The sequence below is a fragment of the Pleurodeles waltl genome, chromosome 5 (genome assembly GCF_031143425.1).
Source record: "Pleurodeles waltl isolate 20211129_DDA chromosome 5, aPleWal1.hap1.20221129, whole genome shotgun sequence".
Lineage (NCBI taxonomy): Eukaryota > Metazoa > Chordata > Amphibia > Caudata > Salamandridae > Pleurodeles > Pleurodeles waltl.
This window is the reverse complement of record NC_090444.1, coordinates 1,642,035,369-1,642,047,664: the sequence shown is the minus strand read 5'-3', so window position 1 is coordinate 1,642,047,664 and position 12,296 is coordinate 1,642,035,369.

Here is a 12,296-nt window from a genome sequence, read left to right as displayed (position 1 = left end):
GCTCAGCTGGGGATGGCCTCCTAACGTGGGGGGGGGGTGCCCGTCGAACCATGACCCCCCTGATGTTCAGGATTCAGGCGGTGGCCAACCCGGAGTTAGATGGGCACTTGAGGGCATCACAGCAGACACAAGGGGGTGAGTACACTCTCATTCAGCTGACTTTGCGCGCAGTGGAGTTGTTTGGGTGGGGGAGGAGGGCTGTGGGTTTCCCTAGGCCAGGGCGAGTTTCGTAGGCTAGGCCTCTCCGTAAGGCATGGCCCTGTGGCCCCCCACCCCACCTCTGTAGAGTGCCAAGTACAGCTATTCATGGCCCTGTGTCATCTATGTGTGCAGATGTCGTCCATAGCCTTGTAGGCCATTTCCCAGGAATTGCACTGTAGAGCCCAAGAGCGCAGCGTAGTGCAGGGGGCTTCTGTGTCTGTCTTGTCCGCCAACGGTAGCGGTAATCCATGCACTCAACATGTCTTTATTCTGTCCCCCCCCCTTTTTGTGGTCTCCCTGTTCTTGTGTGCATTAGCATCGTCAGGCGGAGGAGCAGTGGTACCGGAGCACGAGGGAGTTGCATCCCACATGGCCATGGAGGGCCACACTACGGACTCTGAATTCACCAGTGGGACGGAGGGCGAGGGGAGCTCCACGGAAGGGACAGGAGCTGAGACCAGCGACACGGACTCGTCCTTCGTTGGGAGCTCCCTTGTGGTGGCGGCAACATCTGTGCCCCCGCATCTACAGGTACAGCCGCCACCCCCGCTACCATCACCACCCTCCCAGCAGCCCCTCAGCCTTCGCCCCGTGCCCGCTCACCCAGGAGGGTGGGCATAACCTTCGCCCCAGGCACCTCAGGCCCTGCCCCAGTCACCCCTGCTGCCCTCAATGAGGAGGCCATTGACCTCCTCAGGTCCCTCACTGTTGGGCAGTCTACCATTTTGAATGCCATCCAGGGTGTAGAAAGGCAGTTCCAACAAACTAATGCGTTCCTGGAGGGCATTTATTCTGGTCAGGCGGCCCTTCACCAAGCCTTTCAAACTCTGGCCTCAGCACTGTTGGCAGCCATTGTTCCTGTGTCTAGCCTCCCCCTCCAACTTCCTCCACCCAGACCCAATCCCCTGTACCTCTGCCTATCCCAAGCACACCATCAGACCAGCCTGCACACACCTCACCACACAAGGGAAGCTCAGGCAAACATAAGCACCACACATCCCACAGGCACTCACGCAAGCATCAGACACATGCAGACACACCAACATCCACTGCCTCCACTGTGTCCCCCTCCTTGTCATCTCCCTCCTCCCTCCCAGTCTCGTCTACACACACACCTGCATGCACTACCTCTACAGCCACTACGTCTCTCACCAGCACACCCATCAGCACACCCCTCTCACGTGCAGTCACCACCCCCACTACCATTCACACGTCCCCTGTGTCCTCTCCCAGTGTGTCTGTGATGCCCCTTCCCAAGATACACAAACGCAGGCACACACCCACCCAACAGCCATCCACCTCACGTCAGCCTCCAGTGCATGCACCTGCACCCAAAGTCACCAAACGTACACCTTTTACTACCACCACCTCTTCCTCCTCTCTCAAACCCCCTCCAGCTACCCGTCCCAGTGTATCTGAAAAACTTTTCCTGTCCAGCCTTGACCTTTTTCCCACACCTCCCCCATCCTGTCCATCTCATAAGTTCGAACTAGCACCTCAGCCACAACATCTCTGGGACCAGTGGTGCCTGTGGTTACAGGTATGTGGAGTGCACCGGCCACCAGGACAGCCAGTGTGGCACGGAGCCACAGCACAGCCAGTCCCCCCCCCTGTGAAGTATCAGAAGTTGGCCAGTGCGCGGCGGAGAGGGGGAAGACTCCAGCCACCAAAGCCGCTCCCAGGGGTCCCGGTGGGAGTGTGGACTCAGCTGTGACACCTCCCAAGGTGGGGAAGGGCCACAAGAATCCCGGCAAGTCTGGGAAGAGCAGCACGGCGGAGAACACTGCCATCATCCCCGCTGCCCAGGAGGCCACCGCCAGCCCCAGCCCAGCTGCCCAGGAGGCCACCGCCAGCCCCATCCCAGCTGCCCAGGAGGGTCCGCTAGCCCCAGCCCAGCTGCCCAGGAAGCCACCACCAGCCCCATCCCAGCTGCCCAGGAGGGCCCCGCCAGCCCCAGACCAGCTGCCCAGGAGGGCCCTGCCAGCCCCAGTCCAGCTGCCCAGGAGGGCCCCGCCAGCCCCACACCAGCTGCCCAGGAGGGCCCCGCCAGCCCCAGCCCAGCTGCCCAGGAGGGCCCCACCAGCCCCATACCAGCTGCCCAGGAGGCCACCGCCAGCACAAGACCCGCTGGGCCATGAAGGACCACCTGCACAAGCCCCGCTGGGCCATGAAGGACTGCCAGCACAAGCCCTTCTGGGCCATGAAGGACCGCCAGCACAAGCCCCGCTGGGCCATGAAGGACCGCCATCCCAAGACCCGCTGGGCCATGAAGGACCGCCAACTCAAGCAACGCTGAACAGGGCACAGCCAAATCAAGCACCGCTGAACAGGGCACCGCCAAATCAAGCACCGCTGAACAGGGCACCGCCAACTCAAGCACTGCTGAACAGGGCACTGCCAAATCAAGCACCGCTGAACAGGGCACCGCCATCTCAAGCACCACTGAAAAGGGCACCGCCAAATCAAGCACCGCTGAACAGGGCACCGCCAACTCAAGCACCGCTGAACAGGGCACCGCCAACTCAAGCACCGCTGAACAGGGCACCGCCAAATCAAGCACCGCTAGCCCATAAGCAGCAGGGGCACTGACGCAACTGGGACCGTCACGGGGTGAGTGATGCACTCTGGGCACCAGTCCCCCTCCAGAACCAGTGGAGAGATCCATCCACTACCTCTGTCCTTCACAGAATGAAGCACTCTGGGCACCAGTCCCCCTCCAGAACCAGTGTAGAGATCCATCCACTACCTCTGTCCTTCACAGGATGAAGCACTCTGGGCACCAGTCCCCCTCCAGAACCAGCGGAGACTGTTATCAACTTGAGAGACTGTGGCTTTGTACTCCCCCGGATTGAACAGTCGGCAAACCACCCACTGGAGAGACTTGAAAGACTGTGGCTTTGCACTCCCCAGGATTAAACAGTTGTCAAACCACCCACTTGTGAGACTTGAGAGACTGTGGCTTTGCACTCCCCAGGATTGAACAGTGGGCAAACCACCCACTGTAGAGACTTGAGAGACTGTGGCTTTGCACTCCCCAGGATTGAACAGTGGGCATTGAGCCTCCTTGTGGATCTGACGTCGTGCACTCATCTGGCTGAGGTGCCCACCTTCCTTTCCCCCTGAGGAGCCTGTTGTATTTCTATTTGATGCCCCTGCAGTGTTCTCTCTGTTTTGATCTGGTATCGAGTGTGGGCCTCGCCCATGCATTTTGGGCCCAGTGGTCCACGGACTATAAATTGTGCAATACCTGGACCTGTATTATTGGTGTATATATTTGTTTATAGTGTATATATATTTTATAGTACTGTATTTTAATAGATTACAACGGTTACAATAATTTCCTTTGGTCTTTGCATTCTTCCGGGGGGTTTAGGTGGTGTAAATATAATATATAGATATGTATTTGTGTGTGTGTTGTAGTAGGAGAGGGTGGGGGTGGGGGGGTTGCGTGTGTGTGTCCCTGTATTTTGCCTCCCCCTCCCCGGTGTCGTAGGTGCAGTACTCACCGTGGTCTTCGCCGCCGGCGTTCGTGCTCCTGGTACAGGAGCAGGAAGACTATCGCAGGTAGAATTTGGAGTTCCAGGTCCATGGTGTCCTCGTTCCTCGTGGAGTGTGTAGAGGTGAGCGTTTTCCCTTCGAAATTCCTTTTTCCGCCGTGTTTTTATCCGCTGTGAATCCGCCCCAGAAAAGGTGGCGGATTGGACTGTCATAATAGTGTGGGCGATACATTGTCTTCCGCCTGTCTGTTGGCGGTGACCGCCAAGCTGTTTGTTTGTACCGCTGTGGCGGTCGGAGTGTTAAAGTGGCTGTCTTTGTTGGCGGTTTCCGCCACGGTCGTAATTGCTAATTTTTTACCGCCGGCCTGTTGGCGGTCTTACCGCCGCTTTAACACCATCCGCCAGGGTTGTAATGAGGGCCTATGTGTCAACTTGAGAAAAGTGTCAAAAAGGGAAATCCAACAGATCAGCTTCACAAGATCTTTTAGGACCTTTACCCACAGCACCCCATCCTTGGCATACAGTTACCATGGATCTCATAGTAGATATTCCCAGTAGTTAAGGCTTTAATACTATTCTAGATTTTGTGGACACTTTCACTAAGATGCTACATTTCATCCCTTTAAAAAGAGTTCCCTGAGCCCCACAGGTTGCTCAGTTATTTACACAACAGATTGTACAAGCTCATGGGATTCCAAAAATTCTCGTTTCTGACCGAGGATCCCAATTTATTTCCAACTTTTGGAGAGCTTTTACCAAGCGGTTTGGAATTGAGTCACGTTTCTCTGCCAGTTATCACCCAGAAACAGATGGGCAAACAGAGAGTGTGAATCAAGAGTTATAACAATACTTAAGACTCTATTTATTTGATCAAAAAGAGGAATGGTCAGAGTTGGTTTGGGCAGATGAATTTGCTTATAATAATGCTGTACATTCAACACTGGGTTCACCCCCTTTTATCTAAATCAAGGCAGACATCCTAATGTAATTTTGGGTAAAGACGATGACACAGTTCCAGCAGTTGAAGATTTAGTAAAGAGATTACAGACAACCTTAGTGAACACTAAGAAAAACTTAACCCAAGCAAACATTTCAAATATAATTCAGGCGGATAAAAAAAGAAGAGAGTCCTATTTTTACAAGGGGTGACAAAGTTTGGTTATCCACACGTCATTTACATCTCAAAGGAAATCATAAATATCAGCCACAATTCATTGGTCCATTTAAGGTGGATAAAATGATCAATTCAGTGGTAGTCAAACTGCAGTTACCTTCACATTTAAAAATACATCCAGTCTTTCATGTTTCATTGTTAAAGAACAGTCCTCCAGGTTTGCGATTAAACACTCCTCCGATTCCCATTCAGATTAACTCTGCAAGGAGTATGAGGTACATCAGATTTTAGATTCCAAGATAAGAAGGAGCAAGTTGTACTATTTAATTGTCTGGAAAGGATATGGCCTGGAAGAAAGATCTTGGGAACCTCAAAATAATGGGCATGCCTCAAGATTAATAAATAACTTTCACAGAACTCATCCAGAGAAGCCTAAACTGGAGAACTATTCCTTGAGGAGGAGTACTGTCAAGAACCCTCAGACTTGAAATGTTCTGACTCCTGTGAAGTGTAAAAGAAAAGCAATAAGTATGCAGGTCAAGAAGTATCTGCAGTGGAAAAGGCAATGTCCTTATTGGCAGATAGTTTGTCGAGTTGTGTTGCAAACATTGCAAGGAAAGCACAGAGAAAGAAATCCAAGATGGCCGCTGGGATGTTCAGATTCAAGGTTGTCGTTCTAGTTTTGAACTCTTGAGATGGAACTGTGATAGGCGCGCGCTGCTCGGGCACCGCACCCTTCAACTGTATTCTAACTGGAATCCAGAGGTGTTTGAGAGAGCACTTGTTGTGAGGTAAACATTTTCAGCAAGGATATCGCTACACACATATTTCCAAGGAGTATTCAAGTAAGCCGCAGATTATACTTTAGTTGTTCAAAGTCAAAAAATGTGCCAGGAGATTCAGAGGCGTTACTGAGAGTTTCCTGCTGGGCTCTACAAATTAGAACATTTTAAGAACATTTTTCAATAAGACACAGATAATATTGTTAACTGCTAATAAAGGACTAGAGTTCAGAGGTGTACAGAGACATTTTATTCAGTGCTTGTGAAGGAGCATCCAGGTTCCTGTTTCTGTAAACGATTATAAAAGACAGTCAACAAGAATCTAATTTCGATGAATAACTCTTCTATACATATATATATATATAGCAACAATTCAATTCAGAGAAAATGTAGACAAATTGAACTCATACTATATGTCTGCAAAGAGATCGCACAGAAGTTTGACCTTCACTTCAAACAAGAGATCAACCTCAATGTAACTTATTTACTATTAATCTTAACATATATCATTAAGAGAAAGAGAGAGGTAAATTCCTCAGGAAACTCAGGTAAAGAGAGTTGTGATATGAGCACAAGTAAAATTAATTAATTATTAGTGAATGTTGAAAGATTGTATATATGAAACAGTGTGTCCCTCTAACTGTAATTTTAACTATAATCTTTCAGGCGCCGCTCTCAAGATAAAAAGAGAAGCGTATGACAGACTGAGTTATTGAAGAAGCAGACCTCTGAAGCAGTCTCTCTAATCCCATTCCCCTTCCCCCCTCCAGGGTGCTCAAAACAGAGAACTCCATTCGTTATGAGTAGTCTGGGTTGGGACTTAGGATTTACCTTCTTCTCCTGAGGGAATTGAACCAAAGTACCCGGACAATAGTTCAAGTCAGCAGGATGACAATGATGGCTGCTAGTCTGATGGTGACCTATCATCTGACTAGGTCAGAAATCATTGGTCCAGCGGTACATAGTAGGAAGAAATGGCAAAGGACCAGGGCTATATTTGAATATGGTCAGGTAACTGACTTTGCTTAAGCAATTAATGCATGTTGCAACTGTTTTTTATAACCAGATTTTATTGAATTTATTGCAAGATAGAAACAGTACCAAAAGCAAGTGCACATCACATAGACATTTCATTTCCAGTCAGCTGAAAGCGGTTTTAAGAAGGTTGTAGACTACTAAATTCCAAACAGAAGAACATTTGGTTATTTCCCTCACTATTTGAATATAACTGTTGTACTGTAGTTCTTCTCACTGTAAAGGGCCACTCAAAGTGTTGAAATGCCACACAAATGTGCATTGAAAACATGGAAATGTCACACATAAGCAAAATGAAACCTTGGGTCTGGGACTGGATATGCTCATGCATGCAGTCACTCGCCGCGCAGTGGCCGCATTGTGCATGGGTGGTGGACCTCCAACTAGAGAGCTCCTGTCTAAGTCCAAAGGGGTCCCCTCAAGTTTCACTACACCACTGTCTGACCCTTAGGCACTCCAGATTCTTTGCATATGCAGAGATTCTTTAGGCCTGAAAAGGATTAGAACTATAACTTTAGTTTACCAACTTGGTATAGGACTGCAGAATCTAGGCTAGGCCCTAGAGCTATTGATGGCCAGGGACAGCTTCACATACTTATGGGTGTATTTGACACTGGATGAACCTGTCTTTTAGAGGAGGATCATTAAACCACAAACTGACAAATTGTGAATTGACACTGCATTCTGGGCTCCACTACAGTTGTCATTACTGGGCAGGTGAACGATTTTCAAAATGATAGCACCATAATGCCTGCTCTATTAGCTACAGAACTTTCCTTTTGAGATTTCTAGTACCTCTTATAGGCTGATCAATTCTAACTTAAGAAGCTTTCTGTTCATTAAAGGGTTTGCCAGAATAGCTGTGGCTGAATATTCCAAGTGTCAATACAACTCGGGTGTAACAATAGTACACATCACATCTTACTATAGGGCAGCCCACTTAATAACTAGCAAAGAATGATTTTGTGATGCACATGGGGACCAATATTATGCGTCTGAAAAATGGCTGAACACGGGGGTTCTAGATTCCCTATTTATTCAATGGGGTTTTCCCTGGTTCTCATTTACCCCCGAGTACATAAGTAGTGTTTAAGATATGGGACAAGACCACCACTGGAATAATAAACTGACCAGTGAGACTCCACTTTAGGTAGGGAGGAGACTCAACCAAGTCTCCAAGGGCAAAGCTTCAGAGGGCTCGACAGTATTTGGATTTCATGTTTGGGGTCTTTATGGTTGGAACTGTGATGTGTTCCTTTGACCTCCATCAGAGGATGTTCTTCTGCTGTGTTCCACATTGACATGTGCTTTCCCCGTACATTGTTGATATTGATGAGGTCCCTGAACCCATCTCACTGGAGGCAAATCTACTAATGGGGAAGCTAAGGGAACACAAAATATTGCAAATACATTGCTCACTAATTATCAAATCCCTGGATACTTTTGACCAACTGGGCGGTCTCAGGAAAGGGACCTGAAGGCATTGTCTGATGATGAATGTCAGGAAGCAAGGATGGCTCCTAGGTAGTTTATCGTCAGAGCGCAGTTTGGTGCTATCCAGCTCCATCATAACTACCTTAACTAGACCAGACTGTAGAGATTTGGCTTAACTCTGTCTCCCTCTGTCTTACATGACCAACACAGAAGGAGCCAACACAGAAGGAGGACCCCAGCCACACAATATGGCAATTTATCATATTAGGGATCTTCTGAAGAGGTGTCCTGGCTACCCTATGCTGTGAAGTGAAGTGAAGTGTTGATGTGGAAGCTGCCCAATGACCCTAAACTTGCCTTGCTACTTATAAATGTCAGTAGTCTGGATTCCAACAGATACAAAATGGCACTGTTGAGGTTGGGTTTACTAATTGTGAAAGGAGATATTGCTAAGCACTGGTGGGGCCCCATGTCCCTGTCTCTTGAGGCCTAACAAAGGGGACTGGACTACTGTATGACTCTGGAGCTACTAAATTATTGGGCTACCAGCTGTCTGCATAAAAATAGGAAAGGTTGACATAACTAACTAATAGACCCTCGTCCACCTGAGGCACCAGTCCATTGATGGTAAACTCCTGGCAGGGATTGAACAAGGTCAGAGTGAGTATTGGAATGCCCACCTCCAAATGCTTAAATTATTTTTATCCGTTGTACCATATGCTGTGTTTTTTAACCTGCCATGAAATGTTGTCATATTGTTTTTCCTTTATTCTGCCAAACAAATAACATAATTTACACATAAAGGTACTAGATTGGAAAGTATAGTCTAGGACTGCACGAGGTAATCAGACTATAGATGTGGCAAAATGAAAACTATAGGATAGTGAAAAGATACTGAAAGGAATCTGGGAGCACAACCAATGGAAACCAGTCCAAGAATTTTTTACTATACATTCCTATAAACCTGACAGACTGTGAAGTGCTAATGTTCTTCCTGAAAAAATTTCTAGACATTCCAGCAGGTTTCCCAGGAAGAAATCCTGCCAGTCAAGAACCTGTGACAGAGTCAAGTCCAATAACGTTGTTAAACTTTTCAAATACAGCACCAGAGACTTAAAGCACACCAGCAATCTACTAGCTTTTACAAACTAATTTCCTAAATTCTTCTAACAATTCTGAACCCTTTTTTCTGTTCCTGTTAGGCAGTTGTTAGATTTGTCCAGTCAAGGAATTTCTAGCATCAAAAAGCTACATGTGGTGATGAAGGAATTTGCAAAACCTACATAATTTAAAATAACATTATACCTAGTCTGTCAACTATATCTCTTCATTGTGCCATACAATCATTTTTCCTGTGCTGTGAGGTACTGTAATTGTAGTTCTTCTGTGCCCATGGAACCTGCAAGCCCCATTTAAAAAAAATGTTGATCACCCTACACCTTCATTTGAATGGAATAAATGCTAGCATTTTTGTGACGATTATGGATGTGGACACAGAACGTAAGTATCTTTCATGAAAGTAGTTAACTTCGATGTTAGGAGTAGGAATAATATGGATAGAGAGTAGTGACAATGCAGCTGACTTAAGCTGTCTTGAGTTTTCATTTAGGGGATTAGGAAAATCGTGTAGTTTTTTGTGAAATTCCATTCAAATTTAATGAACTATGCTAAATTAGGCCTTCAGAGAAAAATGTGATGTGTAGGTATCCTGCTTGAGTACTTTTTACACAGGGTGGACCCAGTATGAAAAAGGACCATGATTCACTGACAAGGATATTTTCTGCATAAAATACACTCCCATGGGTAAAACGTCTGTGAAACTGCATAGTGCAAAATTCCATGACCGTTGCATACTTTGATAGTGTAATTCAAACATTGGCCGAGCCTAATTTATTTGTAATCTGTTTTTAGCTGACACAATAGTAGGTACTCACCCATAAACAATTTTATTAGTAGATCAGATGGAGGATCTTGAATTGAACTGAATCATTCTGATTAGGCCTGATTAAACCTGGAGGAGCAGAAGCTCATATAAGATTAATTTAGTTTCCTCTGTTGGAAAGGGGCAAGGAATTCTACTCCATCATGTTTTTATTACAAAAACATACAGGAGGCTTCCGGCTGGTTTTGGATTTGCAAGCCCTGAACAAACATGTTTTCCACTACCCTTCAAAATGAAGATATTGCAGTGGATCAATCAGTTGGTGATTCAGGGACATTTCCTATGCACCTTGGACTTACAGAACTCATACTACCATGTTCCTATTCATCCTCTCTGCCAGCGGTTTCCCAGGTTTCGTGTGCAGGGGACTCATTATCAGTTCAGTGTTCTCCCATTCAACCTTTGTTCAGCCTGAGAGTCTTTACCAAAGTGGTGACTCCTCTGGTCACCTCTTTTCATCTAACGGGAATTCATCTTTACCGTTATCTGGATGACAGGTTGGTAAGTGCTCCTTCAGAGGCCCTGCTTTTTCAAAATCTTCAGATGGTCTGTTCCACCCTCCAGCAGCATGGGTTTCTTCTGAAGTAGGACAAGTGCCTACTGGTTCCACCTCAGGATCTCATATTTATTGGGGCCAGGTTTCATACAGATCTCAACAGGGCCTTTCTTCCAGAGGGCAGGATCCAAGCATTGCAATCTCTGGCCCTGGAGATGATGATCCTGTTGTCAGACCTGGTTCGCAGGTGGCTTTGGTTGATGGGATTCATGGCAGCTGCAGTCTTTACTGTTCCTTGAGCATAGTTTCATCTCAGACCTTTGCTGGTTCGCCTGCTGCCTTGTTGGGATCCTCAGTCGGGGGAGTATGACCAGTTAGGACCGGTCTCCCTGGGGGTTCATCAGTATCTGGAGTGGTAGATTTTAGAAGCCAACCTGCCCAAGAGGGTTCTTTTGCAGCCGAATCCTCCTTTGGTATTGACTATGGATGCCAGTGCCTTGGGTTGGAGAGCAACCCCGGGTGACACCTTCCTACAGGCCCACTGGAGGCGGTCTTATATTTGGAGGGAACTCATGGCAGTGATCAGGGCAGTCATGGGTTTTCATCATTTGGTGGTGGGGCACTATTTAGTGGTTCGCTCTGTCAATCTAGTCACAGTGGCCTACCTCAACAACGAAGGGGGGATTTGTACCAAGTCTCTTAACACAGTGGCTCAGTTGTTGTTCCAATTGAGTGAACAACACCTTCAATCTCTGGTGGCTTTTCATGTGAGGGTAGTGGACTTTACAGAAGCTCTTTCTTTTCCGTGAGGTGTTTCTCAGAGTGTGCAAGAAGTTTGGTGTGCCATACCTCAATCTCTTTGCTTACCGGCTCAATGCTCAGGTTCTGCGTTTTTGTGCTTGCAGTCCACAGACAGGTCCTTAGGGAGTGGATGCTGTGTCAGTTCCCTGGCCAGAACCTCTGTCATATGCTTTTCCTCCATTTGCCCTCATTCCCATGTTCATGGCACGGTTGGTGAAAGAAGACAGGAGGGTGATTCTGGTGGTCTCATTTTGGCCCTGGAGATCCTGATTTCTGGTTAAAAGTTGCTGGCAGTTCAGGGTCCCTGGTTTCTTTCTCTCTTTCCCTCCCTTCTTCAGTTGGTCCCAGCATTGACTCTCAAGAAACTTTGACTGTCGGTTTTGGAAGTTGAGAGGCAGGGTTTGCAGCTCCAGGGGATTCCCAGACATTTAGCTGTAACAATTCAGCAGTCTTATAATCCTTTAAACTTAATGTCTTAAGCCAGGGATTGGGAGTAATTTCCAGCACTGGTGTGTTCCTCTTCGTTTATCTCCATTGGATTGTTCTTTGCCTTCAGTGATTCTGTTTTTATGGGAAGGCTTTGAGAAACATTTGTCTGTTTCCAACTTGAGGGGCACAGTGGGCGGCTATCAGGGCTTTTCATGCTCTGTGGGGAAATTTCTGTAATGTGGATGATTTGGTGTCCCATCTGTTGCACAGGTGTTCTCAGAACCGACCTAGGGTGAAACCTCTGTTTCTTTTTTGGAATTTGCCTCAAGTGTTGAAGTCTCTGGTATCCGTCCCTTTTGAGCCTTTAGAGGTGCTGATATTAAGGTTTTGACTTGCAAAGTGGTCTTTTTGGTTGCTATCACCTCCGCCAGATGCATTGGAGAGTTAAGAGCCTTGATGGCTAGGGAACCCTTTCTGTCTTTTTCTGCTGATGGGGTGGTATTGCACTTGGATTCCTCTTTCATTCCCAAGGTTGTTTCCCAGTTTAACTTGTTCTCAGGAGGTG